The following is an 8,106-nucleotide window of genomic DNA, read 5'->3' on the forward strand; positions in this document are numbered from 1 at the left end:
GTGCATTGGTATTTTGCCATGGGTGTAGGGTCCCCTGGAACTGGAGTTACAGACAATTGTAAGCTGCCATATGGGCGCCAGGAATTAAACCTGAGTTCTCTGGAAGAGCAGTCAGTGCTCTTAACTGCTGAGCCATCTCCCCAGCCCGAAATTGAAGTTTTAAAATAGATTTATCAGCCTCACTTTCCTCATTCAGAATCAGAATAGCTTTTTATTTTTTATTTTTTGGTTTTTTGAGACAGGGTTTCTCTGTAGCTTTGGAGCCTGTCCTGGAACTAGCTCTTGTAGACCAGGCTGGCCTTGAACTCACCGAATGGGTCATTTATATGTACTGTTCACTTAGGCATTACTTATTTTTAGGGACCCTGCTTTACTCCTTTTGAGTCTATCCCAGAAACATATGAAGGATATTAACCACTTTTTTCAGTTTTTGGTGAGATTGCTTACATGGGGTGTTTAATGTTGTTAGTGGACCTAGTAAATTTTTTTGCTAGTGCTATGAAGATGCTTATGAGTATACAATTGTAAGAACCCAGAGATGGGGAAGGTCAACAGGTGAAGTGTAGCGTCACCATGCGGATGGCAAAGTGAGGCCTTTCTGTGTTTGATCTGCTCAGCAATGGCTGTATGTATATTCATGGGTCTAATGTTGGTCCTCAGCTTGTTTCTCTATGTCTGAAATACAGATCAGTATTAAACATTTACGAGATTCCTGGGTGGGAGTATAATTAAATGCAAAATGCTCCTCCTTAAGTTATTCTAGAGTGTGCATTATACACGAGGCGAGCCCCACTTCCTCCCTTTTCCATCTTTGTAGGAGATAAACATGTAGTAGATATGCACATATCGCTTCACGTTTATAGCTAAGTTATAAAAAGCAGTTCCCAATGACACAAGCTGTATTGCCAAAACCAGATTTAGTTGCCATTGTATGTAATAGGCTGGGAAGATTAAGGAAAGAAGGTAAGATTAAGGAAGACACACTATGCTCTCCTAGCCTGTGAAGACACACTGTGCTCTCCTAGCACGTGAAGACACACTGTGCTATCCTAGCCTGTGAAGACACACTGTGCTCTCCTAGCACGTGAAGACACACTGTGCTCTCCTAGCCTGTGAAGACACACTGTGCTCTCCTAGCCTGTGAAGACACACTGTGCTCTCCTAGCACGTGAAGACACACTGTGCTCTCCTAGCACGTGAAGACACACTGTGCTCTCCTAGCACGTGAAGACACACTGTGCTCTCCTAGCACGTGAAGACACACTGTGCTCTCCTAGCACGTGAAGACACACTGTGCTCTCCTAGCACGTGAAGACACACTGTGCTCTCCTAGCACGTGAAGACACACTGTGCTCTCCTAGCACGTGAAGACACACTGTGCTCTCCTAGCACGTGAAGACACACTGTGCTCTCCTAGCACGTGAAGACACACTGTGCTCTCCTAGCACGTGAAGACACACTGTGCTCTCCTAGCACGTGAAGACACACTGTGCTCTCCTAGCACGTGAAGACACACTGTGCTCTCCTAGCACGTGAAGACACACTGTGCTCTCCTAGCCTGTGAAGACACACTGTGCTCTCCTAGCACGTGAAGACACACTGTGCTCTCCTAGCACGTGAAGACACACTGTGCTCTCCTAGCACGTGAAGACACACTGTGCTCTCCTAGCACGTGAAGACACACTGTGCTCTCCTAGCACGTGAAGACACACTGTGCTCTCCTAGCACGTGAAGACACACTGTGCTCTCCTAGCACGTGAAGACACACTGTGCTCTCCTAGCACGTGAAGACACACTGTGCTCTCCTAGCACGTGAAGACACACTGTGCTCTCCTAGCACGTGAAGACACACTGTGCTCTCCTAGCACGTGAAGACACACTGTGCTCTCCTAGCACGTGAAGACACACTGTGCTCTCCTAGCACGTGAAGACACACTGTGCTCTCCTAGCCTGTGAAGACACACTGTGCTCTCCTAGCACGTGAAGACACACTGTGCTCTCCTAGAATGTGAAGACACATGTGCTCTCTCCTAGTTACTCCTTCCCCTGTGATAAACACCATGACCAGAAGCAGCTTGGTGAAGGAAGAGTTTATTTCGGCTTATAGCTGACTACCCATCATCAAGGGAAGCCAGGACAGGAATTCAGGGAAGGAACCTGGAGGCAGGAACTGAAGCAGAGGCCGCAGAAGAATGCTGTGTACTAGCTTGCTATCACTCTCTCTGGTTTGCTCAGCTCTGTCTTATACAGCTCAGGCGCCCTTGCCTAGGGTTGCCACTGCCTACACAGGCTGGAGCCTTCTACATGAATCAAGAAAATGCGCCCCCCCCCCCCGCCAGACATACTCGCAAACCAATCTGATGGAGGCAGTTCTTCCGTTGAGGTTCCCTCTTCCCAGGTATGTCAAGTTGGCTATCGGGCTTAGCCATCACTCACACTCTTTGAAGCCTTACCATGAGTGCTCTCTCTGTTGCCAGGTAAACCAGATCCACAAATATTCATCATATATAGAAAACATTGTACTCATATAAAGTTATTTCCCTTGAATTATGACATCATAGATTCATTGTGTACCTGAAAAATTTGAAGATGTCTTGCTTAGCTTTTGGGGTGTCAGTGTTTTCTCACAAACAAGTATTTCCTAAAAACTATGGTTGAGTTTCAATCAGAACCTTGAATTGCTTGCTGTCTCCCCTGGCTGTAGGGCAGTTTGTACACACATTCAAGACACATTTCATCAGCTGAAGGACATTTAGGTCATTTCTCTTCCTAACTATTTGAACAGAGCAGCAATGAACAAGGGCTGAGCAAGGATCTGTGGGGCAGGATGTTGAGTCTGACGGGCACATGCCAAGGAGTGGTATGGCTGAGTCATGATGGATGTACTTTTAGCTTCAAATACGCACTGTGAAGCACTCAGCCCACTACTCCAAGTGCTAACATGTCTTTTCCTTCTAAAATAATGATTTTACCACATGTGGTGACTCACACTGGAATCCCGGTGATTGGGAGGCTGAGGCAGGAGGATCTGAGGTCAGCCTGGGCAACATAGTTCCATGATAGTTTAGACTGCACAGTGAGAGCCTTTCTCAACAACAATAACAAAAACACCACCACCACAGCAACAACAAAATAACTAATACAACGGGCTACCACAACGTAGCACGTGAAAAATGGTGTTTATAAAGGAGAACAAGCGAGTCCGTTTGCCCATGGACTGGACCTCGCTTTGCGGCTCTTCCTACCGGAAGTCGGAAAGCAAAGCTTTGGGGGTGATTTTCCACTTGCTGTCTAAGAAGAAACTAGAAATTCATCCCCGAGCCTCTCTTAAATTTACTTCAAAGAAAAGGAAATATTTGCTGCAGAGAGTCTTCAGCTTGTTTGTGAAAAATGAATTGTCATTTCATTTTAGAACAAGGTAAACAAAGCCATAAAAAGCACCGCTCAGAGCTGTCAGAGGCATGCAGCTTTTATCAGAAGCGAGCCCGGTGCTACGCTCTTGAGTCTCCGCTCTGTTCTGCCTGCCCAAGTGTCTAGCTGAGACGAAGAAACAACCAGGGCGCCCACACAGTACCCACACTCTTAATTACCGCCGAGCAGGAGTCATGGCCCAGCGCCGCTGACCTTTGCCGAGCAAGTGGCTCTCTGGGAGCCCTGTGCAAGCCTGTCACTATGGATGTATCTTATGATAGGTAATGTGGGAAGGGTAAATAAAACGAAATGTGTTTCTACGCAAGGGTTAAGTGAGACAAACTCCATACTGAAAAATAAGAAAGGTGAAGAAGCCACTTGGCAGAAATTCAAATTCCGCCAGGGTCAGCATTTCTTGAAATCAAAATATACATGCTCACGGTTGCCCTCCAGGCTCAAAATTGCTCTCTGCTTATCAGCTGTGCTGCTTCAAGTCGGCCACTCTTGCAAGAATTCAAGGTGGAGCTCTGACCACTCAGAGAGAGGCAGAGGACCTTTTTGCATTAGGAAGAGAAACCCAGCCGGACCCACGCTGGGCGAGCTTGCCCCTTTGATCTGACACAGGTTTGCATCCTTCTGCAGGAATGAAACCTTTTCCCCTTGTTGACATGGTTTGGATTGTATGGTCATTTCCATGAGACCCCAGACCCATTTCTTCCAAGGAACTTACATTTCTAGCAGCTGTGAATTAGCGACAAGGTATTCCACCTAGACAGAAGCTGGGGAAGTAATAGAACATGGGTGGATCTAAAATTCTTTCAGGATCTTTCTGAAAATTGATTGAGAAGTGAGACTCTGAGTAAACTGTGTTCCAAGTTCATCCATTGTGTTTAAGACAATGAGCTCAGCTTAGCAAAGCTGCCATTGATCCCATCCCATTCTCCTGCAGAACATTAAAGCTTCCGATTAGATTCTCACAGAATAAATTGCAGTGCCTGTACAGGCAGTTGCTTTGGCCATTTTACTAAATTAAGTGTCTACTTTTAAAACATTTGAGCCAATGTCTCTATGCGTAGATAATCTGCATGAGTTACTCCACTCTGAAAGGTGAATAAACTCAGCCCTGACAGACAGTCCCTCTGAAGTCCTTGGAAGGTGGAAAGATTGAATGATTGAGTTGGTATCTAGAGACCATCCAGAGCTGACCCTGTGACCCCAGGCTAAGGAGGGGGGGTTCAGCTACTCCAATCCTGGGCAAGGTCATACTGAGGTGGTTTTTTGTTTTTCATCTTGCCACAGTTTTTTCTTAATGAAAATGGAAACAGAGATGTTGTTAAACAGCTAAATTTACCAAACAGCTCTTTTTTAGGGAGTTAACTCAGCAGGAAACCTTTTATAGTTTCTTTTTTCTAGGTCAAAAGAAAAATATTGCACTCCATCTCAGGGGATTTGGAAGTGCTCCCAAGAGAGAATTCTAAAGCCAGAACCTTGCTGCTTAACTGACAATTAAAGAAAGGCAGGCCATATTAGAACATTCTAGAACCCCACAGTCTTGCTTTGATATTAGCAAGGGGCGGGTCAGCAGAGTGGCTGCTGCAGAAATGTTTGAGGGTGTACTTTATGACACGTCTATGAAACGGGGATCTTGGCTGTATCAAGAAGGATATCAAAGGTCTTGCTGGCCTAGGACGGTTGAGTGGGGGTGCAGATACATACTCCATAGATTTAAAGACGGTCTCTGACAAAGATTGGAAGAATGTGCTGACTGATGACCTCACAACTCTAGCCAGAGATGCAGCGCCTTGCAAAGTCAGCGAAGCAGGCAGTCTAATAAGAAACCGCCTCAGAGTTTAAACTCCGGGAGTTCAGCAAACAGAATGGTGACTATCGCCCAATGTCGCAATGAGTGAATTTATTTCTATTGAATTTTGTCTGCTTTTATATGTGTTTATTTGTGGGCATATCTGCACACAAGTGCACATTCAAGTGTGTAATTGTGTATGGAGGGCAGAGGTTGGGACTGGGTATAATTCTGTAAGGCTTTTTCTTTTGGGCCACCAAGCAGCTCCCAAAACATGACACAGAGACTTATTAGTTTTGAATGCTAGGCATAGCTTGAGCACATTTCTGCCTAGCTCTTTTCATCTAAATCGTCCTGTTTCTCTTTTTCATTTGCCTTGGGGCTTATTACCTTTTTTTACTTTTGTATATCTTATTTTCTCTTCATCTTTATGTTTGGCTGGCAGCATCAGCCTGGCCTCTTGCTTCAGACAGTGCCCTAATTCTCTCCTTCCCCCATTCTCGTTCCTCCCTAGCCTAGATTTCTCCTCCCATGTAGTCTCTCTGCCTGCCAGCCCCGCCTGTCCTTTCTCTGCCTAGCTATTGACCGTTCAGCTCTTTATTAGACCAATCAGGTGCCTTAGGCAGGCAACGTGGACCAAATGCAACATATCTTTACATAATTAAACACACATCCTTACATCGCTGAACAAATGCAGCATAAACAAAAGTAACATGCCTTACCACAGTTAATGTTCTGCAGCATAAACAATTGTAACACATCATTGCCTTGTTAAAATAATATTCTACAACATCTTTCTTAATCCCTTTCCACATTACTATTTTAGACATGGTCTCTCACCAAATGCAGAGTTCACCAGCTTGGCTTGGACTGGATGGCCAGCAATATCCACTTGTCTCCATTTCTGCTGGCACTGGGGTTACAGGCACGTGCTGTCAGAGTTCCCTTTTGGGGCTTATATCTTGTTAAAAGAATTTAAGAATAGACTCAGATGGAAGCTCAAAGATAATTTTATTGGAGTTTAAAAGAAAAATCCTAGGGCCGAGGAGATGGCTCAGCTGTTAAGAGCACCGGCTGTTCTTGCAGAGGCCCTGGGTTCAATTCCTAGCACCCACATGGTAGCTCATAACTATCTGTAACCCCAGTTCTAGGGGATCTGACACCCTCTTCTGGCCTCTTTGGCCACTGCATGCACACCAAACATCTATAGACACAATATAATAAAAATTTAAAAATAATAATGAAGGGAAAGAAAAACCCCAGGGAAGCCTAGCTAAATTTCAGCTGCTAGCTGGCGGAGGGCAATAGAAAAGAGAAGGAAAAGACTCTGGCATTTAAGCTGGCATGGAGGTCATACATGGCAGACAGGCCGCCTAAGGAAGCGATGGAGGCTTTGGGATAAGAGGGGGGAAGTCCACAATGTTGGGGGAAGCCCAAAGTGTTAAGGAAGGCACACTTAGGAAAGATGTAGAAAGAAGAAAAGGAGAAGCTATGTTTCCCCAACTATTCAGAAGAGCAGCAGGCTTGGCTTGCAAGCTATATGATGGCTGTGTTGCTGTCATCCTGAGACCCAGTAGGCTGCTGCACTGGGGTGTGGATTCTGGGGAGGAAAAGCACAGTCTCCTATTAGAGGATGAATCATTCCACCCGCTTCTTCAGCATGGCAAGGTGAGCTGCTTTCCTAGGGGTGTTCTCGGGGCCAGGTGATGGAACCAACCCAACTGAAACATTGGGTCTCCACTCAAGCCAGAGAGATTTTATTCTTTTGACTGGACACAACTTTCCCTCTCCCTCACTTGTCTTTTATGGGGATTCTGAGGGCTGAACAAGTCCCGGTGGCCAAAGGCACCTTGCTGAGTTATCCTCATCTCCTCTTTTGCATTTTAGGTTTGTCATGCCTGAAATTTAGCAACCAGGGGAGACCATTTTGCTGGAACCAATCCACATGTTTCCAGAATACCAAGTTAAAATTTATCCATAGAAAAACATTAATTGGTATTTTCTACAGGGTTCTTTTTTGAGCTTTTGAATTATAATTATATGAGTGAGAAAAAAATGGAAGTCTTTATTTGGGTTGGAAGGGAGGATGTGCTCGTCAGCATCTTGTTTGTTCTGCAGTTAGTTCCTTCTCTCACTCCTTATTTTAGGTCGTCGTGCACATTTGGATGGTAAAGCCGGGCCCTCAGCAACTCTGCTAACATCAATCACCAATTTAGTTTATTCACATGGTAATTGTTCCATTTCCGGCTAACCTTGTGTTTCAGCAAGGTTATTACCCTCAGTGGATACAAACTCGAGCAATTTGGCACTCTGAAGTCTTAGTATTTTGTCAGAATTCTTTTTTAAACACGAGAGAACAGGAACAGAAATAGCAAAGAAATAGCTGCTTCACAAAGGTGTCGTTGGTGGTAGGTCTCAGACACACGAGACCCAAGATCACCCCTTGGGGCCACACACCTTAATGCCAGAGGGAGTATAGAAAATAAAGAAGCCTACTTTGAGGCCTTAGGAGCGGGGAAGGAAGGGAGTGTCTCACGCTGTGGGGAAGAGAGGCAGGAATATAGAGGAAGCAGCAGAGGTGTGGAGGAATGGGACCTCAGGTGTGCCCAGCATGGGCTGGGATGTGCTTCAGCCTTTAGATGTCCAAGGTCTGGTTTCATGTCAGCTGTCATTTTCTTGGAATCTGGACACCTAGGGAGTTTACAAACCCAGATAGACTATTTAACTATCTCTGTAGCCTCAGAGATCCCATAATCCATTATGAGGACCTAGCTTCAGGTTGAGTGGCACACCCCTAACTCAAGGGACTGAAGTAGAGTGTGACAGAGCAGGACATCTGATGTCCTCTTCCGGTCTCTATGCACACAGGCCCAGGGAACCACACACACACATGT

The sequence above is a fragment of the Microtus pennsylvanicus genome, chromosome 3 (assembly GCF_037038515.1).
Source record: "Microtus pennsylvanicus isolate mMicPen1 chromosome 3, mMicPen1.hap1, whole genome shotgun sequence".
Lineage (NCBI taxonomy): Eukaryota > Metazoa > Chordata > Mammalia > Rodentia > Cricetidae > Microtus > Microtus pennsylvanicus.